Source organism: Lepidochelys kempii, chromosome 21 (genome assembly GCF_965140285.1).
Source record: "Lepidochelys kempii isolate rLepKem1 chromosome 21, rLepKem1.hap1, whole genome shotgun sequence".
NCBI lineage: Eukaryota > Metazoa > Chordata > Testudines > Cheloniidae > Lepidochelys > Lepidochelys kempii.
The window spans coordinates 6,558,948-6,586,109 of NC_136400.1; the positions used below are offsets into that span (position 1 = coordinate 6,558,948).

The 27,162-nt window shown below is 48.2% G+C and overlaps 1 protein-coding gene across 2 annotated transcripts in view; it reads left to right on the plus strand.

Moving 5' to 3' along the window:
* The first annotated feature begins 5,233 nt into the window (after positions 1–5,233).
* SLC45A3 (solute carrier family 45 member 3) overlaps positions 5,234–27,162 on the plus strand; it is a 39,937-nt gene continuing 18,008 nt past the window's right edge. The window contains exon 1 of one of the 2 annotated variants that reach the window (XM_073320081.2): positions 5,234–5,314. The gene's annotated coding sequence lies outside the window, so the exon portion shown is untranslated. Of the gene's footprint in view, positions 5,315–25,456; positions 25,538–27,162 lie in introns of those variants that run through there. The other variant, XM_073320083.2, reaches the window with a different exon arrangement.

A 27,162-nucleotide genomic window follows, 5' to 3' on the forward strand; every position in this document is an offset into this window, starting at 1 on the left:
TCACAGTCTCCCAGTTGAAATTGCCCTAACAGTTGCTAGGGAGGCTGAGCTGAATCTGCCATGGTCCTTACACCCTGAACCAAATTGCCCAGGTTCAGGCAGTCTCTGTTCTCTCGCTCTGGGTTCTGCTTGCCACGTAAGCTGCTGACACCCAGCCCCTGTCAAGATTTTGGCAGATACAGCAAGCGCAGCATGTACCCTGGTACATGAGATTTGGATAAGACCAGGGCAAATCAGCAATGTGATCTAATCAGGCACAAGCCTCTGAAGTGGCAGTTAGTGGCAGTTAGCCCAGCACTTCCCCTTCCTCCTGATAGATGTAACTCTCGTTAAGTGTGTGTTTAACTTAAAGCATATGGTGTTGGTGGAGCTAATGCTGTACTTAAAGCTACGCTGGATCAGAAAGCGTGTGCTCGGCGCCTTGCAGGATTGAGCCCTGAAATGGTAAAATATCAAATGTTTTTAAAATTCGTAGCTGGGGCACAAGGGTGGCCAGTTTGGCTGGCTCAGGAGATTTGCAGCTCTTCACCTCTAGGTGACCAGCTCAAATACAGCCCAGCGACTGAGAGTTGTTAGTGTAGGGTGATGGATCAGTGGCCTCTGTGTAATGAATTTGGCAGGTCTCAGCCTGACCCCCTGAGCACAAGCATCAATGCCACTCTAACTGTAACGTTGAGGGGCAGCATGGAGGAAGATCTCACTGCCACTGCAACAGTCCTGTGGCTAACTAGCATTGCCTTCCAGCACTTTTCACCTTCATGACAGTCACGTTAAAGAAATAGAATCCCACTGGCCGCTATAGCCCTGACCTTCCTGCTGTGTTGTGCTTGCAGTGTCCAGCTGCACTTCCAATGCACCTGAGCTGCAGCCAGACAAGCACTGCCGATGAGGAGGATGTGCCCCTCTGGTCCATTTACAGCTGTAACTTTCCCAGGCAGACCCGCCCCATCCTAGGTGTCAGTCTGGCACATTAATATTCTTTATTACTTACACAGTGCTGAGTGCTTTGCTGACCGCTAAAAAGGCTACGTCCTTTGCCTGAAAGAGCTTATCACTGAAAATTTTCAACAAGATGCTGTGGATGATAGCAGTGAGCAGTGGGGGTGAGAATAAATGGAGAGGAGGGCAAGGGTTACAAAAACAAGATCCTGCAGCTACTTAAGGTTCCTGTGGGCCTGTCTTGTTCCAAACAGATCCATCCTTTGGCCCCAGTTCAGCAAAGCCTTTCAGCACAGAATCCATCCCCATTCAGCAAAAAACATAAGCACATGCTTAACTTGAAGTCAATAGGATTTAGGCACAGGCTTAAAGTTAATTATGCACTCGCATGCTTCGTCGAAGAGGCATGAACTGGGGCCTGTGTGGGCGTACGCATATCATGCATGTTTTGTACAGAAGCTGTAATGTGCAATGGAAATGCTAGGAGTGATTGTTAATAATTATACTCAGCACATGTATACTGTTTTTCATCTGTTGATCTCAAAGTGCTTTACAAAGGTGTGTAAATATCATTAGCCTCATTTTACTGATGGGGTGAATGAGAAGAGAGGTGTGAAGGCTCAAATGCTCAAGAGTGACCCCTCATTCTGAGCACCTCTGTTTGTGAGAGCCCAGCTGGAGACACTTTGGGCCTGATAGTCAAAGATGCTGACAAGCCGTAAGCAGCACAGGGACTGAACCAGTAAATGGTGGTGTGGCACAAACGGGTATCTCCACCGAGCTGCCTTCTCAGGCTCCAGAATCTCAGCTTTCATATCAAGTTTCCAGCTGGGAAGAAAACCATGAAAATGTGATCCAAGAGTAGCTGTTACAGGGCTGTCTGCCTAAGCCTGGATGCTGGGAGAGGTGGGACCTGCCTCCTTCACCTCAGTGATAATCATGTAAATGTCAACATCATTAACTATTTCATTGCTCATGGAAGCAGGCAAGCAACGAGAGGAAAGATCATGGACATGCGCCATCTGCTGTCAGTGAGGTCCCATTTTGGCACCATGAGTGGGTGGTGTTTGGGAGATGCCATCACGTTTTTTTCCCCGCCACAGTCAAGACAGAGCAAAGCCCAAGGTGCCTAGCAGAGCTCCTAGGCATATTCAAACTCCATTGAGGGCTGGCCGTGCCCTGTGAGCTCCCACAACCACGTGTTGAACATCTGCACAGTCTACTGTGAGCAATGCCTCATTCTGATGATGACTCAACGGGCAGCGCTGATGTCACGGTGGAGCTTGGAAGAGTGCCACCACCTTGTCTCCCTCCCTGTCCCCTCCATTCCACCCTTGCCCATAACTCCAGCTGAAGTCAACAGGAGCAGCAGATGCTCTGCACCTTCAAAATTCCAAACCAAGGAGTCTCAAAGTGGGCCCCTCGAGAACAAAGCCCCCCACCGTTACAGGCCACCTTCAACAATCTGGCTGCTTGTGGCTAGCCCAACGTTACACAGAGAGGCAGAACTGGGACTAGAACCCAGAAGTTCTGACTTCCACGCTATGGCTCTAACCATTAGACCTTTGCAGTGCTTAGCAGTAGGTCCTGGAGGCATGGTGTTTTGGGAGTCAGACATGTGTTCCAGCTGAGAATACACCACACAGCGTGCACTGAAATAACACTCACGCTTACCTAATTACCCATCTATAATTATAAGTGAACAAGGTTTCCCCAAATAGAAGAACATGGACAGCTCTGCCCACGCAGATTTACAAGCGTAAACATAACGAGACTCTTTGAAAATGTGCTTCCAGCTAAATCTGGACCGGAGGGAGCTTTTGCAGGAAACAGCAGCAGCGTTTCCACCCGTCAGCCATCCCAGTGAGCTGTACCAATGAGTCAGTTCCCATCGGTTCAAGTGACAACACGTGCAGGTGCTCCTGTGCTTTTCCCAGCAGTGCGCAGATTCTCTTCAGCAAGTTGTTCAAGAGGGAACATCTGCTCAAAGTGAAAACAAGACTGTTCATATACATCTGATCCAAACTGGAATACAAAGTGGGACTGAGACCCAAGCAGAGACCCAGTGATACTCAACTAAGGGACACTGTAAAAATAAGCATCTTTTTCTCTGCAACTGATAGAGCTGGGTGAATATATTGCAAAACAGTGGGCCAGATCCTCAGCTGATGCATCGGCATAGCTCAATTGACTATATGCCAGTTTGACATCAGCTGAAGAACTGGCCCGAGTGACTGTTTGCAAACACTAGTTTCAATTAAGAGCAGCTGTTCGTGTCCACCACATTCCTGCCTTTTTTTCATCCTCTGTTCATGAACATTCACACAAACAGATATTTGTTCACACAGATGTTTGGGGAATGGCTGTTCTTCGTACGGGCGCCCGTCTTCACATATGGATGAGGGGACTCCTGGATGAACAAGAGCATTCATTATTCCTTAAATCATTCCATTCAGGCATCCAATCAAAGAGCAAAATATATATATACCCAGTGACTTAAGCAACAAATCACACGCCATGAATAATGAATAGGGGACAGGTCACAAACTGCCGACAGTGTGAAATGTGTTTGCATTCAGTTGAAACAATTACAAATGATGAACAGATTAGAGGGGAGGGGGGAAGGTCAATACTGTGGATAATTCACAATCAGGGATTTAAAAAAAATTGGGGTTAAATTATTCAAAATGACACATTGGTTTGTTGTTGTAGGGTTGGTGATGGCCTAGGCATTGGGGGGCTGTGTTTTCTAGTTTGTTCAAGGGCTCTGTGGTTCTTATTTGTTATTGTAGGGCTTGTCATAGGTGTTGAGACTGCATGCCCTGGATTGTTGTTGTAGTGTTGCATGGGGGCCATGGGTCTATGTACTCTGTATTATTATTGTGGGGTTGCTCAGTGGCATGGTATTTCATCCCTGTTGAACTGAGTCTAGTGCCTGGAAGCCAGTTTCACGGACCCTGGTGAAACACTTGATGAAGTGGTTCAATGCCCGCTAGACAAGGCATTACTGTTCCTGGGTCTGGGTCAGCCAAGTGGGGTGCTACGGTTCTGGCATGGTTAGCTGGTGTGCCACTTGAGTGAAGTCGTCCAGCACCAATATAGGGGGTGTTAGGTCTCAGGATCCTTCTGGATTGACGGAGTCTCGTGCTGTGGATCCAGCACGTTTGATGTTGCTGATCTACTTGCTTGAAGTGACTTGGCTGGAGCCCAGTGTAACTGGCACTAGAATCAACCATGGTGGAAGTTGAGTTTGTTCCCAATTCAAGTGACTTAGGACCCACCTAAGACTACATAGTTCAGTGGCAAAGATCCAGCACATTTGCTTGTTCAAGTGTCAGGAATACCCAGATCCGTTCCAGGAGAGTCAACGGAGGCCCTGGCATTCCTTTCCTGGGAGTCTCTCCTACATCCGATGAAGTGAGCTGTAGCTCACGAAAGCTTATGTGCAAATAAATTGGTTAGTCTCTAAGGTGCCACAAGCACTCCTTTTCTTCCTCCTGACAAAATCAGACTGGGGGCCTGAGCAGGGCATGACAAGGCCTTCCTTGCCTACCGGACCCTTCTGCTGGGTTATCTGTGTAGGGCTGCTGGAGGGCACCTGGCTGGGTACTCTGTGTTGTTATAGGGTTGCCCGGGGGGGGGGGGCGGTGTGTTGTAGGGTTGCCCATGGGGAGGGAGGGGGGCTGTGTGCCCTGCGGTGTGTTGTTGTAGGGTTGCCCGGGGGGAGGGGGGGCGGTGTGTTGTAGGGTTGCCCGAGAGGAGGGAGGGGGGCTGTGTGCCCTGCGGTGTGTTGTTGTAGGGTTGCCCGGGGGGAGGGGGGGCGGTGTGTTGTAGGGTTGCCCGAGAGGAGGGAGGGGGGCTGTGTGCCCTGCGGTGTGGTGTTGTAGGGTTGCCCCGGGGGGAGGGAGGGGGGCGGTGTGCCCTGCGGTGTGTTGTTGTAGGGTTGCCCCGGGAGGGGCGGTGTGCCCTGCGGTGTGTTGTTGTAGGGTTGCCCCGGGGGGGGGGCTGCTTCGTGCATTTTAAGCGGCCGAGGGAGGCAGCTGTTGGAAAAGCAAGAGGCTCTCTTCGTCCTCTGGGCTGATACCAAGACGAGGGCGCAGGGCAGGCTGGAGCCCCGCACGCCCCAGGAAGCCCGGGGCCGCGCGAGGATACTCCCCCCGCCCCGGGGCCGCGCGAGGATACCCCCTCACCCCCCCCCCCCGCGGGATCTCCCCCCCACACCCCGCAGGGGACCTCCCCCCCCAGCCCCGGCGGCGCATGCTCCTGGGAGCGTCCAGCAGCGAGGCGATTTAAAAGGCGGCGGAGCGCGGAGCCGAGCGGGGCAGCTGCCGAGGAGCCGGGCGGAGCCGGGCCGAGCCCCCTGCCCCTCTCCAAGGTAGGGCGAGCGCGCGTGTGGGTCCCCTGCCCGCCGGGGCTGTCAGCGGGCGCGGCTCAGACTCTCCCGGGCACCCGGGGCTGCCCCCCCGGGGCGAGGGGCCAGAGAGCCCCGGCAAAGGGCGAGCGCAGGGTCCCGGGCCGGGCTGCTCCGGGCCACGCCCGGGGCTCCCGGGGGCGGTGTCGGCCCCGCGGGGGGCAGAGGAGACCCGCCCGGGTGAGTGGGACCCGGTGGCTGCTCCGGGGGCACCCGGGCTGCCCCCCACGCGCGGGGGCTCCAGTCTCATCCCTGGCAGGGGCGGCGGTATTTGGGGGGGACATCCGCTGCCCTCCGCTTTGTGCTCTGTCTTTTCCTGGCTTCCCTGGGGGGACAATCGGTTCTGTGCTGGGGCTGCCCGAGGAGGACACACGCTGCCTTTAGGTGGCTTTTTTTCTTTTTCTTTTTACAAATAAATGTCATTCCTTTTCTTACTGGGCAGCGAAACGACTTCATCCCTGGATCTCGTGCGTTCCTTATCACCGTTCAGCGCTTTCCTTTCCCCGGCGTTGTGTTGTGCGGTGGCTAGTTAGTTAAAAAGCCAACCAGGAATTTGAACTATGTGGAACAACCGTGGGGTTGCTGAAGTTTGTCAGTCGTCTAATGTGACTGTAAATATAGATACATATATATTCCGTTTTGACATACTCCAGCCTTTCCCTCTCCTGCATAGAGCAAACAACATGCTTTTAACACACTCCTCATCTGTCAAGGGGGAGAGAGACCACAGAAACTGGCTCGTTCCTAAGGAGGGAAGAGATTTTGAGGGCTAGCGCTCTTCCTGTCTCTGTAGATAAATGTGTCCTACATCTCTTGAGGCATTTGACAAGGCAGTCTGACCTGGTGCCTTTTTAAGTAACATTAATAATAACAATGAGGCTACTGGAGACAGGGAGCTTTTAATATAAAAATTTTGAAGTAGCTTTAGTCAGCAGGAATGGAAGGTGTAAAAGTGCAAGGCATAGGTGAGAATGTCACTTCAGGTAGAGCTGATAAGCAACGTGTGTGTGTCCGTCCGTCGTCCTACCCAGTTTTGTTCTTTGTGGGTTTTGTGCATTGCTTTTCTGGCTGCTTTTGTGCAGTCCAGAAGTTGTTATATATGTTAGTTCTAAACCTTAGAGAGAAGGGGGAAAAGTCTAGGAGAAGAGAGATGAATCTGGACTTTCCAGAATCCTGGGAGTCTTGCAGGGACAAACCAGCCAATACTGTAATTAACCCGAATCAAAGAAAACAAGCATGTCTCAAAACTAGTAATGTTGGTATGACTTGAGTTCTTGATGGGCACGCTGCTTTAACTGAGTAAGGTACCAATTCGTGTTTCCCTATGTGTAGGGCCCTCCTAAATTCATAGCCATGAAATATGCGTCACGGACCATGAAATCTGGTCTTTTAGGTGCTTTTCCCCTATACTATAGAGATCTCACGGGGGGAGACCAGTGTTTTTTTCAAACTGCCCAAAAGAGAGTTGCAGGAGAGTCCCAAGGTTATTTTAGGGGGGTCATGGTTTTGCCATCCTTTCTTCTGCCCTGCCTTCGGAGCTTGATGGCCGGAGAGCAGCGACTGTTGGCCAGGCACCCAGCTCTGAAGGTGGTGCCTCGCCAGCAGCAGTGCAGAAGAAAGGGTGGCAACACCATCCCGTGCCATCCTTACTTCTGCGCTGTGGCTGGCGGCAGCAGCGCAGAAGTAAGGGTAGTAGTACCACAACCCCCCCTACAATAATCTTGCGACCTCTCTCCCCCCTTGCCCCAGCTGCTTTTTGGGTCAGGGCCCCTACAATTGCGATGCCTTAAAATTTCAGATTTAAATAGCTGAAATCGTGAAATTTACTATTTTAAAAATCCCACGACCGTGACATTGATCAAAATGGACTGTGAATTCGGTAGGACCCCACCGATGTGTGACTGCTTTTGATCAAATAGAAAACCAATGTAAGGAATTAGGATTTTTGTGTTAGTGAGAGGAAGCTTGATTTCAGTGCTTCTCCAAAGCCACTTGGTCTGCAAAACTGGACCGGAAATGTTTCAGGAACAACATTTCTACTCCCTGTCTGGAGCTGGAAGGTTCATGGATAATGAAAAGGAATAAACCAAACTCAAACAAGGTTCAGTTCAGGTGTGGTTACAGTCTTAGATAAAGGTTCAGGGAGATGTGTATGTGACACTTGATCAGAACTTAACTGGGAGTTTTTTGGCAATTTTACTCAGAATCTATTTCTCAGAGTGCCTAAATGACATAGGTGCCTAAGTCACTTTCAAGAATGGGACTTGGGTTGCTGAGTCACTCAGGCACTTCTGAAAATCTTACCTGCTAACTTTTGAACAGCTTCTAAGTGACTCACTGTACCTGCAGGCCTCTTTCTGTCATAAAGGATCAATTCATGCCACCAGGTCGTTTCTCGCATCTTCCTGTTGTTCCTTGGTAGCTTTCCTACCCTTAAGGGAAGTGGTTCTTAGATACTTGCAGTGAAAGAGCCAGGGTTAGAAATCAGGGATTCCTAGCTCCTAGTCTTGTGCTGAGATTGCCCAGTTAAACTCTGGAACATATTGCCGTAAGATATCCTTGAGGCCAAGGACTTAAAGAGGATTTTTAAAAGGATTTGACATAATATGGCTAAGAAGAATATCCAGAGTTGTTAATAAATAACTTTATGAAAGAAAGAAATGAGAGCTCGGCATGGGAGAGTTTGATGTATAAAACACCATGCTTCAGGGCATAAACCAACCTTTAAGTACTAGGAGACAGGAGGAAGTTTTCCCCTGGGGAGGGTTTCCCATAAGAATCTACTGCAGGGCTTATTCCTCCAAAGCCGCTGAAGCGGGCCAGTGTTGTAGAAGGGATACTGGACTAGATGGACAGAGCTCTGATCTTGTCCGGCAATTCCCACAATGATATCTTGCCACATCTCTAAAGGGGTCTGTTTAAAACACAAAAGAGCGCTTGCTTGGGAAAAAAACATTGAAACCTCTTGGGATGCATTACCGATAACATAAGGCCCAAGCCCTATGGATTTGTGTTGGAGGTGTCCAGAGCTAGGGATTCTCCATACATAAATCTGAATAAGAGAGAGATTCCTAAAGAATTCTATTGATTCAGAAATACATAGAATTCTGTACAATACATTCCAGACAAACACACAAGGAAACTCCATCAGCAAGATCTTCTAGAAGGAGGGGCAAGGGGATGGCATGACTGCATTTGTAGTTGATGCTGGCAGCCAGAAACACTCGCTACATAAATCATGAGGGAAGCGCATATCATCAGACTCTGAGATAAAAATAAAATCTTCTATAAAATCTGGGGCTGTCTTATTTTTGAATGAGTAACTACAAAATACAGATGCTGAAAATAAACTCTTAATCATTTAATCTAACAACGTACTTCTGTTTGGAGCACTCAAAGGTTCAGTCTTCCCTTGGTTATACCTCTCCACCTCTCTGTTGAAGTTCACCGTGGGTGGAACCTAATACACTGTGCCAGTTTCACACAATCGACTACTAGAGTAACTGCCAGTGTGTTCTCGAAAGGAAAATCTGACATTGGAGTGCAGCTCTATGAAGTCGCGCTCTGGAAATCTCATCCTGTTCGTAATTTGTAATGTTTTATTTTCTCAGTATATGTTGCTGGCAATTGCCAAACTGGATCAGACAACTTGTCCATGTAGCCCAGGATTCCAACTCCCACCATGGCTGGCACCAGATGCTTTCTGGAAAAGTGCAAAAAACCCCTCTTAATGGACAATGCAGAGTAACTTGTGTCTAGGAGCAAGTTCCTTCCAGTCAGTTAATGGCTGGCTCATTCCTTGAGCATGGGAATTCATACCCCTTTCATTTGAATCCTAGCTTTTGTAGCAAAGGATGTTCTTCTTATTCATATACATGTCTAATCCACTCTTTGACTCTTGCTAAGCTCTTGGTTGGCCCCAATAATACTCAATGGCAGTGAGTTCTCCAGGTTAACTATTCATTGTGTAAAGTCTCTCCTTTTGATCGGTTTTAAATCTGTTACCTTTCAGTTTCATTTTGTGTTTAAATTCTCAAACCATATAATTCTGGTGATCCCCAATGCTGCAGCATCTTTCACTCCACATGGACTCTTCCTAGCTGTAGCCCAATTCAGGACTCTGTTTGTAGCTCACGAAAGCTTATGCTCAAATAAATGTTAGTCTCTAAGGTGCCACAAGTACTCCTTTTCTTTTTGTTTGTAGTGTTTCTAAAAGCTGTTTTGACTAACACTTACAAAATCACAAGCCCCTCTTTGCCCTCTGCCAGGCTGTTTCATGTCTGTCTTTGCCACATATTTCTTTGGTGTAACTTCAACCATGATCAGATTTGTGGACAGCTCCAAAACTGGAGTGGGACAGAAGCAAGGGACGGAGAAAGATAAGAGCAGAGCGGAGGAAACAATATAGGGCAAGATTGCTACTAATCAGTGTAAAGCCCTGGATCCTGGGAGAAGACATAAGCGGTGCAGAAGTAAAATGAGGGAAGGGAAAGGAAATTTAAAAAGCGGCACTTGTAAGGTTTATTTTAATCTCTGCTGTCCCAGGGTCACTCTTTCATATAACCAAGCCCTGTAGTTTCTGCGTGAGAAGGTCCAGGGCTGGGATTGAGAGACAAGGACGGGAGGTGTCCCTGGGAGGATCTTTGCTTTAAGAATAGCAGAGAAGCTTGCAAACAGTTGAAGGCATCCATGAAATAATAGGTGTTGCACCAGGAAAATATTGCCTAGAAGTATGTGTGTGAATTTCACTTTAGGATATGCAAGCAAAATCTCCACAAGCATGGAACATCCAGAGGACAGGAAAAAAACAAGACAAGGGCTCCTTGTCATGTGGCTTGTGTCTCACAATCAAACCCCACATACGTGTTTTAAGACTCAGTGCAGCAAACTCTGACTTCCTTTAAATCATAGTATTGCTTGTGTAATATGGCATTACTCACTGCAATAAGAGTGGCAGTGAGAGAGGTGCCTGTGTGTTTCACATCTCAGCCACCCAGGGGCTTGATCGTGAAATATAACTACATGGAACACTAAAAAACTTCTTTGTTATTTTTATGCTGCTCCTTGGAGGTCTCTAAACTTGTGGCCCTTTTTGTTTTCATCTCCTCAAATGTCAGTTCCTGGTTTAGTTTGAAAATATTTAACGTTTTTGCTAATCTGCATAAGAGAAAAAGCAGACCCTATGAATATTGTCTGGCAAAATAAGAAATGTAATAGAGGCTTGTAGCCCGAATGGCTTCTTTGTCTTGGTGGCAGAGGGAGGTTGGAACATATTCTGCAGTAAGCAGGTGTTTGATGTACAGGCATAGAATAAACATTTTTCTCTTCCTCTAAATGCCCGTATTGTGAAATCACAGTCGCCAGTCCAGTTCTCAAGACCTTGTTCCGTGTCTGTGTGGGGAAAGTACCTCTGCATTGAAACGTGGCACTGATTTCCAGCTGTTTAGAGCCAGAATCCCAGGACTGCCAATCTCAAGAGTTAAAAAAAAATGGTCCCAAAGATCACAAGATCATTTGGTGATTTGTTTGGTTTTTTTTTTTTTTTTTTAAATACATGATTTAATCCAATGTTGGGTTCTTTTAATTTGCCTTTTGGTTTCTGAGCCTTTAGCTTACATATTCTTGTATGTGTTTAACTAGCATCTAACTATTTACATATCCTATTTGTATTACTGTAAAACCTGGGAGCCCCAGTCACGGACCCAGGCCGTATTGCGTTAGATGCTGTACAAACCCAGAACAAAAAAAGACAGTCACTGTCCCCGAGAACTTGCCATCTAAGTATAAGATGAGACAACAGATGGATACAGACAGACCAATGAGGGAGGACAAGGAAACAACAAGCCCATATTGGTCGGTGTAATCAGCACAACAGCAACCTAACTGTTGTCAAGTTTTTGGTGAGCATCACACCCAAGGAGAGTTAAGGAGGAGAAGGAGGGAGCGATGCGGATGTTAAGGAGGAGCTGAGGGGCAGCGTGGGAGGAAGCATGAAGATGCTTGTTTGAAAATTAGAGTACTCCCTTCCCATGAAACCTCTGGGCTAGTGTTTGAAATTCCCAGGCTGGGTATAAAAGAGTAACTGAAATGATCAGTGGGCTGACAGGGTGGATTTTCATGAGGACTAGCTCACAGTTGTATAAGTAGAGCTTTGGAGTTGGATGTACCTACCTACAAGAATGTAAAGGGAGTATGTAAGTGGAGGGGCACAGGACTCATACAGGGTATATAACTTGGACTAATGGGAAAGGGAAGGGGGAAACCTCGTGCTTGGTACTGAGGAGAGAACCTTCCTAGCTCTCAGATCTATTAGACTGTCGAATAGTGCCCATGGGATATGGTGACAACCTCAGTGCTTGAGACACATCAAACCAGACTGGACAAAGCACGAGAGAATGTACTTTTGGGAACAGTCCTGCATTAGCCCCTAGGGGGGGATGATGCAATAGGGCCTTTTTCATCTTTAATTTCTCTGAAGACAGCCCACTCTTATTCCCCCTGATACTCCCATTCATCATTGTTCGCACATGCCGTTCATAGCAGGGCATGAGCCTTGTAGGCGAGAGCAGCGAACTCTAGCTATCCGCCTCACCAGTTGAAACCGAGCTTGGGTACTGGTTTGCATGTGTCCTCTTTCCTGGTCATCTTGGCTGCGGTGATAACCCTAGGCCAGGTACTTAATAACGGGCAGTAGTTTTGTGGCTGCAGTGGGCAGAGTGGAAATGTCCAGCTCCTGCAATAATGGAAACTGACCGGATTGTGTGCTAGAGGTATCCCTGGGGAGTGATGCAGAAGTATCCATAACTCACCAGAGGTCTCCTTCTCCTTCATGTGTATCCACATTGAACTTTGCCCCAGTAAATACAGCAGGAGGCTAAGATGCCTGCAGGAGGAGAAAACCCTGCCTTTTCCAAAGAGAGCCATCAATGGAGAGCGCGTCACTGACATCCTGCTAACACAGCGTAGTTGTAAGAGAGCTCTCGCCCGTCTGCCATCTTCAGCAGATGCCCCCTGCATTAACGCAGCCTACTTTGTATCAGTGCGATGCTAACGTGTTAAGCGTGCGCAACAAGAGATGAGCCCCAATTCTGGCTCAGAGCACTCCTGGACTAAGTGGCTGATCCTCCTTTCTCTGGACTTATCACCCTGATAAGAACACAGCACTGGAAGGGACCTCGTGGGTCACTGAGTCCAGTCCCCTGCTACGTCAAGCTACCCCGTCATGTATTCCCATTCATAAATGTATCATGCTTCACTTTAAATAAGTAAGGCTGAGATTTTTACACAGGCATGTAAAAGGAGTTAGGTGCTCAATTCCCATTGGATGTCAAGGGCTTAAGTGAAATCCCAGCCGAAAGCCAGTTCTTTAGAAAGGTGAAAATCTCCTTCCAGGTACGTAGAGGCAAGCAGCAGCCTCATGTGAATTCTTACTGCTGTCTATTAAATCCCTGGGAGATGGGAATTGATGATGGTTTGAAATCATTTTTAAAAAAATGCCAAATTTTGAAATTTTGAAAAATCCTGTTCTTCCTCACCCCATTGCCCCCAAATTACCCACAAACCTCTTTCAGGTTTTTGATTAAACTTGATATTTTGGTAAAAATCTTTGGTTTGTTTTTGCAAAAGCTGGAGAATTTCAACCACCTTGAAAATGTTTGTTTTGGTCATAAAGCCGTTGTTTCATCAGAAAAGCGTTTTGATGGAAGATCTGTGACCTGCTGAATGGATGATGCCAGGACCGCCACAATCTTAATTAATAGAAATGAAGGGATTGGTGCTATAAAGGGGGCTGTAAAACAGCTCTAACACCTTTTCGTGGCAGGGGAGGGTAAATCCCAGACACTTCAGGGAGAACTATGGTTCATTGCCCAGTCCACCTGCTTCTCACACACTCATGTTGGTCTGATAGGACTTATGGAAGCCTCCTGCTTCCAGCTGTCTTGAGGCTAGTCCTCAAATGGCAAGGTCTTTTGTCTGTTTCAAAGCCACGATTTCATTTTGGCGACTGAAAACGGAGAGGGAGAAACCCACCAACTTGCCGGTGGAGGTCAAAGGGCATGCCGAAAGATATGTTCGCATCAGGCTCCTTCAGCAGGAACGCAAATAACTCGAATTGCAGACCAGAAAATTACCATGAAAAAATGTACTAATTACGATGTGATTACAAAAGAGCCTATTTGTTCTTTGTGCATCTGAGATTCAAAGTGGATCCTCCAAGGAAAAGCATGGCATCACACTCTTGAAATGTCAAGCACAAAGGGCTGTATAACTTTTTGAGCCCATTGTTTTACTCTCCCCTGGGATTTTCCTGGATGATTTTTGGATAGTTGTCATGCCCACCCCACAGCACCCCACCCCCAGTGGTGGTCCTCTGTGTCTAGCAAAAGATAGATTTCCCCACGAAGTCCTCAAGACCGTGCTCGCAAACAGCGCCTTCCCCGCCTTGCAATGGAACTCCCTTTGGAGGGAGTGCTACTGGAATCCACTTGCTACTTCTGAATTGGCCAGCAGGGGTATTATTAAGGCTAATGAGTCATTCCCTTCTGCCACCACTCACGGGGTTTGAGCCTTTTGTCTCTGCTGTGTTCCCAGAGAACCACAAATCATTTCACTAATCCAGCCAGGATGTCTTGTATGTCAGTGCAGAACAGAGCCATTCGTCTGGCAATTAACTACATCAGGTGGAATGTCTCAAGCACTGCAGCTTTCTAGCATTGCAAATTCTCCCCAAGGCTGGTGCTGGGAGTTCAAGGCACGATGCTGGCTCAGCGGTGAGTTCAGTCTGAAGCATCTAGCCTCGGCCACTGTCAGAAGACAGGATAGATAGACCATTGGTCTGACTCACTATGGCTGATCTTAAGCTCTTCAATCCCCGATTGTGCAGTATCCACCTTCCTGTTGTAAACAAGAAGTTCAGCTCTCGTTTCCTATTTTCCCAGCTCTGTTCGCAGGCAATGTGGCCTCGAGACAAGATAACCACTAACACCCCCACAGCTGTGATTACAGTCTTGGAGACTTTTTTTCCCCTCATCATCATAAATGAGCAAAGCAACGATAATGCGGATGCCGCGGGAGCCAGGGCTGACTTGCCAGTAGTGTAACTTCAATTCAGTGTGACTTCAGCACATATTGCTCAGCTGGGAAGAAGAGACTGAGTTTAGTTCCATCTGAACTAGTTTTCCTTCCTATTGTGTTTCCAAGAATGGAAATTAGAGGGACAGGCACTTTATAAGTTTCCTTCTTGTTTGTTCTCTTCCCTAACCCCTTTTTATGGCCAGTGCTGGCCTGTTCCCTCAAGCAATCTGTGGAAGCATTATTTTTTGTAATGCAGTGGATCATGGTAAAAAGACCTGTCAAATCTCCTATGTTTCCCCAGGCAGATCTGATTTACACTGGAATTCCCCCTGCACCCTGAAAGAGCTTTGGGGCTGTCTCGCCTTCTGCCAGGACATTAAGTTGCAGAGGGGTGTGCTGGGGGAGGCCCTTGTCCATGGCATCCTAAGTGGAGATTTGAGTGGTCCAGCTTCAGCCATCCCTAGTCCATAGGGTACATCTGTCCAAGAAATTAAGTTATTTTGAGCCCTTTACTAGCTAGTGGGGGGTGGTGCAAAAATGGTCTGGTTTTTAAATGAATGTCTGGTTGGTGGCAACACTTCCTCTGACCCTGTGGATTTGGTATTGACCGTGTTGGTTGCTCTCAAGTTCTGTAATTGCAGGGGTGGGTGGTTTGGTTTTTTTTGCTGCCATTCTCAGTCTCACATTTCTAAGCCTCTTACATTTTTCAGATTCTTGACACCATGGAGAGATGTTAAGCTGGCGAGTTATCTGTCTGTGGAGGAGGGTCAGTGTGGAATCCCTGGATCATGTGCTGCTTTCTTTTAGCTGTTAGTCAGAATGTTTCTAATTGTGGAATGTAATGATGAGCTAGTTTCCTATCTGTGACTGGATGTTTCAGGGTTTTTTTTTTTTTTTTTGTAATTTCCTTTCTTTGCTGTGTGTGTGTAATATATCAGGGCTGACTTTTAACCTTCTTCCTCCACAAAAGTCCCCAACCGCTCTCTTTAGGACTGCTGGGAACCTACTCAAGAGAGTCTCTCAAAGTGTGTCCCAGACCAAGAGGTTTGGGACACACTTGCTACAAATGGGCATAAACCAACCGGTGCAGCAATGAGCCAGGGGATCTATCCAGAGACTCTGCATGCTCCACGTGGCTCAGGCTCAGATTGACCCCTGAAAGCTGGTCACTACTGGAAATGAGACCCATGGGCCTGGTTCACCATTGTTCTGCACCTTGCAAAGTCACTTGCGCTAGTTGAAAATGCTACCTGGTCAGAACGGGAGCACTTCACACCCACTTTGTGCCAGTGTAAATGGCTGTGCAAGGTGCTGGGAAAGGGCAAATTGAATCCTATCTGCCTTTCCTGGCACCCTCTGTATCTAGCTAAGAGTATCAGTGTCAGTACTGAAAGAGTCTCTCCCTCGTGTAGGAAGAAGGGTGGAGTGGGCTGTATTGGGGAACCTATTTCTCTCCATATGAATTAACCCCTTCTTACCAACAGCTGGGAATTTCGGGACATGGTGGGTGCTGAGCTTCTTTTGTTGTTGACAGGTTTCAGAGTAACAGCCGTGTTAGTCTGTATTCGCAAAAAGAAAAGGAGTACTTGTGGCACCTTAGAGACTAACCGGTTAGTCTCTAAGGTGCCACAAGTACTCCTTTTCTTTTTGTTGTTGAAAATCTGGCCCTGGGTTACAAAAGCCCACGAGGTCACCCGGGAATGCACAGTGACCATGTGCTATTACACAGTGACTGAACGGGGGATAGTCCCGTTCTGAACTCCTCCTGCTTGGCAGCGTGGGCCTGTCTCTAGTGTTGAGAGAGGCAAAGGCAGATCCTGAACTGGAGCCGCCTGAGGCATGGCTACCCTACCCAATCGCTTCCAGAAAACCAGACAGACTTCTTTTGCGAATGAGCGGGCTCTGTGTGTGTGTGTGTGTGTGTGTGTGTGTGGCTGGAAGTAGGAGGGTTGTCACATGTCCTGTTTTATTATTCGTCCCTTTTGAGCGCTGCTGTTTCTGTTCCTAGATACAGAAAGGGGAGGAGGGGCGGGAGGGCAGATCCTGAGCCACCTGTTGGATTTCCACACTTGCAGAGGCCGCTGTCCTTTTTCACAGTGTCTGTGTCTTTCTCCTCACTCCCTACGCCCCAGCATTCAGTTCACAACCAGCCCATTGTGATGCCGGATTAGAGCAGCTGGGTGGAGTCTTTCAGGCTCAAGCGTAACTTCAGTCCCTTGAAAAAGCCTCTGAAGGTTTTTAATTTTTTTTATATTTTAAAGAGGACGGCAACGCCAACAAGGGGATAATTTGATGGATTACGCTGTGGGGCTGAGAGGCTCTCCCTAATCCCCTTTGTGCGTCTGCTTGACCAGACGCGCAGCAGAAGCCCCCAGCCTCTGGCAGAGAAAAGGCAGATCAGCAGAATGTGTTTTACACACTGACATATAAATACGGGGCCCTGGTCATGTGGGGCTCCTCGGATATAATCTGTGCCAGTTACCACGCCACGGAGGAGGGGAGGGAACCTGGCTGGAGTGTATTATTTCCCCCCGACTCTTCCAATTCAATTTACATTTTTATTCTTCTGCTAATAATAAAAACTTGAGCAGGGGAGGGAAAGGAGATGGGCAAACTAGGTCAGATGTCATGGTGATGGGCACAGTTGGCGAACCAGAATAAAAAGCAGAACCAAGTCTTCCCTGACTCCTGGAGGTGTTCGGCTCCTGACTTCACAACATGGGCCCATCTCTTAAAATAAAGTCTGAGCAGGCACGGTGCAGTGAGACCCACTTACAGAGGAGTTGGAGTGAAACTCTAGTTAGTTATTGAGCATCATTGACCGGCCCGGTCATCCCATCTCAAAAAAAGATCTTGCAAGACTGGAGGGGGTTCCCAGGAGGGTGATGAGAATCAGAAATGTAGGGCTGAAAAGAACCTCGTGAGGTCAAGTCCTGCCCCCTACACTGGGGCAGAACCAAGTAAACCGAGACCATCCCTGACAGGTGTTTGTCCAACCTGTTCTTAAAAACCTCCAGGGATGCGGATTCCACAACCTCCTTTGGAAATCTGTCCCACAGCTTAACTACCCTGAGAGTTTGAAAGCTTTTCCTAAAATCTAACCTTACTCTCTCTTGATTGCTTCTTGTTTTACCTGCAGTAGACATGGAGAATAATTGATCCTGGTTCTCTTTATAACAGCCCATAACAACTGGAAGACTGTTTTTCTCAAGACTAACAATGCTCAGTTTTTTTAACCTTTCCTCACTAGGCAGATTTTCTAAACCTTCAATCAGTTTTTGTTGCTGTCCTCTGGACTCTCTCCAATTTGTTCACCTCTTTCCTAAAGTGTGGCACCCAGAACTGGACACCGTACTCCAGCTGAGGCCAGTAGAGTGGGGAAGTTGCCTCCCATGTCTTCCACACAGCATTCCTGTTCATACCCCTCAGAATGATGTTCGCCTTTTTAGCAACTGCATCCCTGAATAACAGGGAAGGTGATGATAAAAGTATCTAAAACAATGACTGGGACAGAGAAGGCGGATCAGGAGCTCCTGTTCCCCCTCTCTTTTTGCTCATCTCCAACGATTAGAGATGGGGATGAGACCAATGTGGGAGGTTGATTATCTATCTCTGGTGGGGCTCATACAGCTTCCTCTGAAGCAACTGGTGCTGGCCGCTGTCAGAGACAGGATCCTGGGCTAGATGGACCTTGGGTCTGATCCAGTCTGGCGATGTTTATGTTCCTGTGTTGAAGAAACAGCACAAGGGCCAGCCTCAGCTGTCCTGGGGAATAATGGGTTGTGTCTGAGACCCCCCCCAGGCGCTGGATGCAGATGACGAAGCAGAAATTGGTTCTGGGCAAACAAAAGTTGTTCAGGGCTGGCTTGCAGGGCCGTAGGTGTAGCAGTCCCATTGCTGTTCCCTCAACACTGTCTTAAGATCTCCCTCTTATGGCCAAGTTCAACCCTGGCGTATCTCGGTCAGTGCATTTGGCCCCTCTTTGCTCTAGGGCTGATTTGACCCTTTGAGTTGATTGACGTCTTCTCTCCCTCACAGGATCTCGCTTCTTTTTGATGGAAATGGGTCTGAGCTACAAAGCTCCAATCCAGCTCTGAGCTTCCCCAGTGTATGAGAGTGCTGGGATTGGGAGCCTTGGCTCTGGCATTTCTCCCTTGCACAGGAATGCCCAGCAAGTCACGGTCAGGGGCCCCACCGTGTCTTGGCTCCTACCACTCTGCACTAACCGCTACACAACAATACCCCCTAATCCCCCTTACCCCTGTCCACCCTCAGGGAGAACTATGGTTCCCCCTTACCCCCGTCCACCCTCTGCTCTCTAGCAAGGTAAAGTGGTTTGCCTGGAGAGTATGATAAAAGGAGTAGCCTGTCTGAGTCATACGCAACCTCTAAGGCAATGTTTTCTAGTGGCCTGAGCACTGGCGGGCCTCAATCTCTGCTGTAATCCCTGACTCTGCCACTGACCTGGGTGACCGAGGGCAAGTCATGTCACTTCCCTCTTCTCAGTTCCCACCCCCCTCCCCCCCGTTGAAATGGAGATGACGATGCTTGTCTCTAGAGCTAGTCAAACAATGAAGGGGGAAAAATGTGTTTCACAGGTTTTGAAAAGAACGGACTTGCTGAAATCTTTTACCAAATATTTTCAGTCCTCTTGTCTCTCTTCTCCCCCCTGCCCCCAGTTCTTCAACATACAATTGTAGGGGTTTTTTTTTCTTTCTCATATTTTTTGCCACTGAAAAGGGGCTTAGAAGGAAGAGGCGATTGGAGGGGGGGTGGGGGAAGAAAAAAAATTGTTGAAAAATCCCACTCTACTTGCCTCCTTTCCAAAGCACTCAGGCCTTTGAATGAGAAGCCCAACACAAACGCTCTGTACTGCTCTCATCCCCTCCGTTGTTGACTCAGCATGCGGCCTTGGCAAGTGGCCATGCTGAGCTGTGCCTTAGCAGCTCTGTTGGTCAAACAGGGATAATTACTGACTGGCTACCTGAGGCCTTGTTTGTTTCTGTGCCGTGCTCGTCAAAGACGATGGGACGTACATAGGCAGCAGTATAAAACAAACTGAGCTGAGTCACCCGTTCAATACACAAATGGCACCGGAATGAAACACACTCTGGTGTCTGGAATAAGTTCAGAACTCCTGATTTTTCTGTCTCTCCTCTGCATTTTTTGGCTTTTTCTGGATTCCTGGGTTCCTTCCAAGACCAATAGATCTCAGCCTCTTTCCTTGACCTGTTCCCTAACAAGCTGGCAACTTTCACCAACCATCCCAATTTAGCTTTTCAATCCCCTCAGCAAACCTCTCCTGGTGTTGTCTGGCCTGTGTCTGCTCTTACACGGTGCTCGTGTACTGATATCAGGGGAATCCATCTGAATCCACACCGGCGGCACTGAGAGCAGAACCAGGCCCACGATCTTCCATGAGATGGCCAGAGCTTACATCTTAAACAACTCCATCCAGGCAAAGCGGCCTGCCCAGCTGACCAAGGGTATGGCTGACAGCAGCTTCATTCATCAGCCTCGCCTGCCGAGCCATTCCATTCCAGTCATGGATCAGCCAGTACCGGCTGTGTGCGGGGACTTGGCAAGAGAATGGACTCCGTCACCATAGTTTTGAACAGACGTTGGGCAGCAGCCGAATACAACACTGTTCACTTCCGTAACTGTGGTTCGCTATGAAAGGGCCTACTCCAGGTTATCAAAAGAGCTCTGCACAATGGGTGCATATTAGGTGCTGAGCTCTCTTGAAAATCTACCATTAATTGTGGATGCTGAGCAGTTGAAAGTCTGATCCTTCATCTCTCTCTGGGCCTCTATTCCCCAATGGTGGACAATCCTTCCTCTGTCTCATCTGTTCAAACTGAAAACTCTTTGGGGTGAGCATTAGGGCCCTGTTATAGGTTGAGGCTTCTAGGCGTTATTGCAAGACAAATAATAATGGCGGATAGATTGACAAGGAAGAGACTATTGTCATGGCACTAGAAATCCAAGGCCTTTTTATTGACTAATATCAATGTCCTCCTGATGGTCTAACATCTCCCTGCAAATCAAAGTGCAAGGGTCTTCCCAACCTGCAGCCCCAAACATGGTGCCCAAATTCTACACTGCAGTCTTTGTGCCAAACCCTGTTTTCCGAAGAACTAGGGAAAGCAATGGAATTGCAGGTGGATTTAGGAGCTTGTAGCCTCCCTGGACCTCCCACGTTTGGTACCAAAGGGAAGGGATTTCCAGCATTTGGTTTCCTCTCTTTCCCTAAAGTATTGACTGAATCCAGTGAGGCTGAGATAATGGAGTCCTGGGCTCAAAGCAAACGTAGTGTGAATTCAGAGAGACTCAATAAATTACACTTCTCCACATCCCCTCTTCAGTGGTCACTCCCTCTTCCCCTGCTTTGAGAGGGGTCAAGGAGATTGTGGGGGGGAGTCAGAGAAGGTCAGGTGAGTTTTCCATTTCATTCCGCACAAGCCTGCCAGAGCTATTCTCCACGGGGTCTTTCACAGTCAGCTGCAGTGAATAGACTCTGATAGCTGTAAAGGGATCTGGCACTGTCTGAGCGGCCCTTCCTGAAACACTCGTGCCGCTCTTTTGCCCACACATCCTTGATTCCAGAGGGCGTACAGCGAGAGGGGAATTAATAATCATCCTAACAATGTCCCTCAAAGGTTAGAAATGTAACAGTGTGGTTGTAAATGGAAACCCCATTGGTAGCAACACACTTACCACACCCCTTTCTCTGCCCTTTGCTTGGAAGGACTTTCTGCATCAAACCTTCTGGGTTGTGGGGAGGCAAAGGGGCAGGCAGGATGATGCTGGCTGAAGCGTTATGCTACATCTGCTCCGTGTTCAAACCCCTTCTCCCCCTCAGGGAGGAGGGGACTGGAACCAGGGCTGGTCTCTGACATCCTGGCTGAGTATCCTGTCCACTACACTAACAACTAGAAAGGAGAGCTTTGCCCCCGGCTGTCTTCCTCCTGACCCTGCATGGTTGCACTTAGCCAGCTGAGTGCCCGTCTTCCCCAAGTTTGCGGCTCAATAAGAGTTCCCTGCAGTCCTGACTTAGGTGTCTATCTCTGTGAGGGGGGCAGGGCTTAGGACACCCCCGGCCCCTGATCAGGGTCTCCCACATGCTGGCTTTATGGATCACCGTCTAAGGCTCCTGTCCTCTCTCCTCTCATCCATCAGAAGGAGAGCCTAGACAGCCAGCTCAGGCTTTGTGGATTGCAGTGTTGTTCCTGTGATTTTTTTTCTAGGTGCATAAAAGTTAGACACCACGACACTCAGTGTTGCAACACCCAAGTCCCTTTGTCCCGTTCCCTCCCTCCTCCTCTCCCCCCCCCCGCCCCGGCAGTTAAGGCTGGAGATGTACTTACAGCTGCACTCACTGCAGGACCTTAAGCAAGTCTTTGAAATTAGGTGCCTCAGTTGCCCTCTCAGTAAAATGGGGGATCCCTCTGACCTATTCTGTAATGTGCTTTGAGACCTGATAAATGAGGCTGTACAAATGCGAAATACCAAGACACTATTCATTACAAAATCTGAGTAATGTCCCATCGCAGGGTGACACTGGCCCTGGAAGAGAGCAGGGCCAGTGCATTTGTGACTGGTCAACTGATCCCAGTTGAGCTTTAAAAGGGGGCATCAGAGCTTGAAAAGACAGAGAGCTGGTGAGGGGAAGCCTGGGTATGTCAGGCTGAGCTGGATATGGGGCTCTCACTGCCTGCTCTCCCTGGGAATAGGCAGTCCAGAGGACTGCCAGGATCCTTGGGGTTTAGAGGGGAGGCAGCAAAAGCCTGAGATATAAAAGCTGAGCTGAGGAACTGTTTCGGTTTGTTTAAGTTTGGACAATAAAACTGCTTAAGAGAGACTTTGCACGTGGCAACGAGTCTTCGGGAGCTGTCTTGTTACTCTCTTTTTCCCCTCCACTTCATCTGCATTTAAGATGATGCTTAGCAGTTCATACCAACCCTTGGTGGCTCACAGAGATTCGCTGGGCCTGATTCTCTGTTGCCCTGCAGTTGGTACAGTCAGTGATACCTAGTGCCAAGTGGGTGAAAGGCTGGACAGACCTGAATGGCTGCCATTTTGATTTGGGAATATCTTTGACCCTGTGGCACTGGAGGAGATGCAGAGCACTGAAGAATCAGGCCGTGGGTCCAAGGGGAATGTGTATTGTAACCAGGAGAGAGGTAGAGAAGTGACAGACTGAGGCAGGCCAAGAACATCAAGGGCAGACAACCTGCTGTCTCTGTCAGCGATTCGTTCCTGTAAGGACATCAGGTTTCTTGATAGAGAAAATGCTAGCTGACCTTGCCATTCAGTCTGCAGAGTATTGATTTGCTAGTTGGGGTATCTCACTCAAACTACTTTGCTTTTTTTAAAAAAAATCAGAAATTGTGATTTTTTTTTCCCTAAGAAAATTATCCACAGTGAGAATTCATCCCATGGAACTTTCTCAGCCAGCTGATCATAGATCGACCCAGATATTGAAAGGACGCCGAGTTAAAAATAATCTCCCCTCTGTCTGAGCAATGTTGTTACTTGCAACTCCCTGGCTTTGAAGAGATCAGAGTAAAAAGAGAGTCCTCTCTTCAGCTAGTTTGGTGTATCTGACAGCAGGTTGTGTATGGGCCATTTCCCAGTGTCTGTGGGGAGGCTGAACCAAAAGGTATTGCTTAAAGCCTGTTAGCTAAAAGGCTTTAAAACCCTAGTGTAGCCAGGGCAAATGGTCTTTTCACACGTTAGCTGGCAAAGGGGGTGTGTAGGGGTCACCTCTACCAGCTACCATGAGTCACCCCGACTACTCTAGCTTCCAAGGCTGTCTTACTAGTTCCTTTCATCAGCTTTAAACTCTGTATTGTTCCCTTGTGTTCCCATCTGTCTGTCCCACCTCTGCTCTTTCTATTCCGACTGTGAGCTCTTTGGGGCAGGGATCAGCTTTCTGTTCTGGTTCACAACCAGGGTTCCTAAGTGCTCCCACAACATAAATAATTAGTAACCCATTGAAATCTGCTTTGCAACCTTTTTATAAGGAGAGGACATTAACAAGGGAATTGCAAGAATCTAAAGAAGCCACAGGGCTACTAGCTAAAATGAGTTAGCTTCCAGGGATTGTGTCCCTTAGGTAGCTCTCTTTTTTGGATTTATCACACCTCCTCTGGCTGCTTGAATCATAAACGGCCAATCTTTTCAGGTCACTTTATATTTAGCTGCACCCAGTCAATCCTTCAGTCTCTGAACACTTAAAGTCTCTCCTCTCCCGCTTTATTGGAGAAGCTGGAACAGCAAGAATGTCAAACATCCAGGGTTCGCCCTTTTTTTGTTGTTGAAATGGATCCCCTGTCCACTGAGAGCTTAATTTCCCTTTGTCTGGCCAGGGAGCTCCTTTTCTTCTGGCTTGCTCCCTTCAAATCACTTCAAGTCCCACCCACCTACCTGGTTACCAGGTGAGGAAGTCTTTACAAGCTGATCTGTTGTTTCTCTGAGTGAAAAGCTCTTGCTGGTTCAGTCAGTAGGGTGTCAAAATAATTAAACCAAAATCTTGGATTAAATCTGTAGTTGTGGGCAGGGTACGGAGGGCAGGCAGGGGCAGATCCATAATAGTCAATGCAGATGGCACCCCATGCTCCCCAGCTGCACTAAAAGCCCACTGGTGGGCCAGGTCTGCAAATCTGAGCAAGTTTCAGATGAAAGCCCCACCTTCTGCAAGGAAGGTGTTCCGTGTGAGTCCTGGTGAGGCACTCGGTCATGGGAGGGAGTTCTGCTTTGAGTTTTGGGGGTCTCCGTTGATCCTGACACTCATGGGGATGGAGTGCACGTGAGTGTGGCTAACAGTGAGCCCTGACTCCCCTGTGAATGGAAAATGTTGAGTTTACCCTAGTGCTGTTCCTTGGGAGGAAGTATAGCTAGGGTGACCATATTTCCCAAAGAGAAAACGGGACACCCCAGCCACTCGTCTGAGGCTCCCCCCACGGGAGGCTGCTGCCGGTGGCTGGAACCCTTTGGGGGCCCCCACGCAAGGCTGTTGCCCATTGCTGGAACCCTGCCCTCCCCGCCTTCCCATGCTGGAATGCTGCCCCCACCCTTCAACCCTGCCTCCCCCTCTGCGGGGCACTGGCCTTTCCCCCACTCCACCCACATGTTGCTCTGCTCCACACCCCACTTTTGCATTTGTCCTGTTTGCTCTTGACAACTGATCAAGTCGGCAAGAGCAAACTGGGACACATGCCTCTTTCTGGAGGGAAAAAAAAAAAAAGAAGTCAGGATAGCCGGACAGGGCTTAAAAAAGGGACTGTCCCAGTCAAAACGGGATGTATGGTCACCTGAAGCATAGCCTCGGTCCTGCAAACTCTTCCTTAAGGGCAGAGCCCTGTGGTGCTCCATGGAGATTCAGGGGTCCCCTGGCATAGAAAAGCTTGCAGGATTGGAGCCAGTCATATAGTCCACCTTCAGGCATCTGCTTGATTGAAAGCAGAGCTGGGAAAAGCCCTGGGCCCCATCCTCCGATGTGCTGAGTTCCCATCGCTACCATTGCAGTTACAAGTCAGTGTCGCTTCCCCAGGCTGTAAACAGGAATGATGACCATACTCCCTCAGCTGCCTAGCATGCTTGGAGGTGGATGGTGCTAAGCAGTATTACTATTGTTTTGGACCTGGGCTTGAGCAGCAAGGTTTGGATATGGATCTGAACCGGGGGGGCTCCCGTCTGAAGTGAGGTGGAGTTTGCTTTCAAACCCATCTATGTAGAATTTCAAGCAGAAGAACAGTGTCCTTTGTAACATGAAGGTTGTAAGCTCTTTGGGGCAGGGACTATCTTTCTACAGCACCTGGCACAACAGGGCGAGGTCCCTAGGTGCTGCGGTAATACTATAATCTACTGTGGTTCTGTGTTTAAAAGATCAGAGGCAGGGAGGGCTCTGCAACCAAACCCCATAGGTGTGCTGTGTGTGCCCACAGGTTGGCTCCACCTCCCCCTTCCTGCAAACTCTACTTAATTACTTGTGCAAGGAGTGCTGAACTCTCTGCATCCAGGCCAGGCTGGCGTTATTAAATGAAGTTCCTGCAGGGTAAAGATGGGAATTTACCTGGATCATCTGTTAGCTCCTCTCCAGGGAGGGAGGTGAGTCTGGTGTTATGGGCTTCATTTCAAGAGACACTGGTTCTTTGAGGGGTCCCAAGACTACGCTTTTGGGTTATGTTTGGCCAAATCAGTGGTTTGATCCTATCCTAATGCTTTTTAACTCTGTGCCTTTACCAGTTTTAATGGAAAACCCTTTCCAGTTCAGTGAGTCTTTCTCTTGTGGTTCACTCACCCAGCTCCACTTGTGTGGCCAAAACCAAGTTGTATGCAGTGTTGTTGTAGCCATGTTGGTCTCGGGATATTACAGAGATATGGTGGGTGAGGTAATATCTTTTATCGGACCTACCTGGTGAGAGAAAGACAAGCTCTGTGTCAGCTCGAAAGCTTTTGTCTCTCCCCAACAGAAGTTGGTCCAATAAAAGCAATTACCTCCCCACATTTTGTCTCTCCAAAACCAAGTTGGCATTTAACTTCAGACTGGTAAACACTCATCCTGAGAGAGAAAGAAAAGGGATGTTTGAGCAAGGTGCAATTTATACCACAAGGGCTCCTGGCAGCAGCAGCATCACCTGTAATTGGGTCACAGTTGGTAGCTCCCAATCCGTGCTTTACACCTGGCATTGCTGCTGTGTACATTGGGATTAATCTTCTTATTAAGTTTAGTGGGGGCTGGATGTGTGGGAGAGAGAGACACCTGTCCTGATACAAGAGAGGCTGAGCCCTTCTGCCTTGGTCTGAAATTCTAGGGCAGTCTGAGATCCTACCTCCTGCTCCCTCCATTCTGGCTACTCTTAATTAATGCTAGAAATTCCACTACAGTACAAAGTGGGAAGGGGGGTTGTGCATCTGAGGTCTTTGTATTTTTAAACCCCAGTCCGTAAACCACCCAGGCATCTGGGACTGCAGCCCATGTAACCCACTGGTCAGTGTACATGTCTTCAGCTCTGTGCCTTATCCATAGAGGATAAGGGTGTGTTTATAGCTCTCAGAGTGGCTGTCCGGCTCAGAGTATCAAGGCTCATATTGTCATATTGCTCAAATAAATTGGTTAGTCTCTAAGGTGCAACAAGTCCTCCTTTTCTTTTTGCGAATACAGACTAACACGGCTGTTACTCTGAAAATTGTCAGGTATGTCACTGCTTCAGTCTCCAGTTTGCTGCTCAGGATGGTGGCTGTCATATGCATGATTCTTGGCCTTGTTGAGATGTCCTGGGTCTAGTCTACATCTAAGAAGGGCGTATTTCTGCCCCTCCAGTCCTTTCCCAATAGATGTTAATGTATCTCATGGATTCAGAATATCTGAGCCAATCCCAAATGGGCCTTCAAATTTCCCATGTTAGTTTAGGGGACAGGACTCCTGGGTTCTGTTCCCCCCTCTGCCACTAACTTGCTATTTGACCGTGGGCTAGTTGTTTAAAACCTCTTTGGATGCCTCTGTTCTTCCTGCTGTGAAAGGAGGATACTGGCGCCCTCCCCCCCGCCCCCCCCCCCCCAAGGGTTGAGAGTGTTAATGGTTCGTTTCAGAGTAGCAGCCGGGTTAGTCTGTATTCGCAAAAAGAAAAGTAGCTCATGAAAGCTTATGCTCAAATAAATTTGTTAGTCTCTAAGGTGCCACAAGTCCTCCTTTTTAATGGTTCATAAAGCCCAGCTGTTTTGGACGTGCA